This window comes from Carlito syrichta, unplaced genomic scaffold (assembly GCF_000164805.1).
Source record: "Carlito syrichta isolate Samal-C Ts95f unplaced genomic scaffold, Tarsius_syrichta-2.0.1 Scaffold242182, whole genome shotgun sequence".
Classification (NCBI taxonomy): Eukaryota; Metazoa; Chordata; class Mammalia; order Primates; family Tarsiidae; genus Carlito; species Carlito syrichta.
The window spans coordinates 64,358-66,370 of NW_007186278.1; positions in this window are offsets into that span (position 1 = coordinate 64,358).

Here is a 2,013-nt window from a genome sequence, read left to right on the forward strand (position 1 = left end):
GTCATAGCAGCTGGAACTAAGACATTACCTTTAAAAACTTTCTGTGAAAATATTATTTCCCAATATTATTTATTAATATTATTCATACATAGTGAATAATATGGTTAATAATTATTATGCGCTAATTTATGATAATAAATTTATATATATTGTTCTTGTATATATATTACTCATACTTAAATTTGGTTACTGAATAATTTTCCATTATAGAACATTATAATTGCTTTGTATAATCTAATATCTATATATGATTGTACTCTGCTGGCCTAAACCAGTGGAGCATTATATGGTGATTTTATATTCATATACATTTATATTTATATTAAAAACTCTTTATATAATGCTATTCTGATATATACATATATGCAGTTGCACACACAAACACATAAATATATAAACACAAATATATAAATATATATATATATATAAGCAGGTATCACTTCCTGGTGTTTCCTAAATTTAAAGAGAGGCTTTTAACATTTCAAGGTAAAGTATAATGTAGTTGTAGATTTTGGTGGTTACCCATTATCAGCTAAAGAAGAGTGCCTTTTATTACTGAAATAGCATGATGTTTTTTATGAATGTGTTTACGTTTTTTGCACCTATTAAAATCACAATTTCAATTTTTTAACTTTGATTTAATATTTTGGTAAATTATAAGTATTGGTTTTCTAGCAATACATTTTCCTAACCTTCCTAGGAGAAACATATTTCTTCATGATTAGTTTCTTTAAATACAGTAAATGTATTAATTTTGCTAATGCTGTTTAAAATTTTTGAATTTTGGCCAGGTGTGGTGACTTGTGACTGTAATTCCAGCACTTGGGAGGTTGAGGAAAAAGGGTTTCTTGAACCCAGGAGTTCAAGACAAGCCTGGGCGGCACAGTGATGAGACCTCATCTCTACCAAAAAAAAAAAAATCCATAAATTAGCCACGAATGGTGTGCATGGCTGTAGTTTCATCTACTCAGAAAGCTGAGGCAGAAGTATTGCCTAAGACAAGTGAAGGCTGCTGTGAGCCGTGATTGCACCACTATACTTCAGACCGAGAGACAAAGTGATGGAGTGAGATACTGACTCAAAATAAATTTTTACATTTTTAAAAATAAATAAAAATACAATTATTGAATCTCTTGTTTACTATTGAAATTGATCTATAATTCTCCTTTAATATTAATAGTCTGTTCAGATTCTAATATCAAGTTTACATACCACTCTCATAAAAGAACTAGCAGACATTCCGTTTTTTCTGCTTTTTGCAAAGGTTGTAAATAATTAGTGTTCGATAGAATATTTTTTTAATTTTAAAGATGTGGGGCACAATTCAGGATTAGGTATACAAGTGGACATCGTACAGGTAAAGTTTGGGCCTCCCTTTGGTCCCCACTTTGCCTGGTTTGAGAACAGGTGCCCTTACTGATTTTGTGTCCTCCCCCAAGCACCCTGGCAGTATCCCACTACTGCCTCAATAGAAATCTTTTATAAAATGTTCTGGGCCTGGTGGATTTTACAGGGTGTAGAGTGCACATATATTACTACTGATTTTCAATAAAATTGATTCAATTTGTTAATGATAACAAGCCTATTCAAAATTTTCAGGTTTTTTTTTTTTTTGCGTTGTTTCAATTTTAAGTAATTGTGTAGGAAGTGAGGTGGGATAGATTGTCATTTACTTCTAATTTTATATTTATTTACCTGAAATTGTTCACTGTATTATTTTAGTAACCAAAAAACCTTTAGCCACTAAAATTATGTATTTGGCCTTTCTCTGTTTCCTTGACCAGTCCTAAGAAATATTTACTGTTTTATTACTTTTCACAAAGTACTAAATATAGGCTTTGTTGATCTTCTCTAGTCTGTGTTTTTTGCTATTATTTTATTTTCTTAATATTTCTTTCTTTAAAGATTATATAAGTACATTTTGTTTATTTATGTATTTGCTTGTTTTTATTTTTTCAGTCGGAGTCTCAGTCTGTCAGTCAGGCTGGAGTGCAGTGGCACGTTCATGGCCAC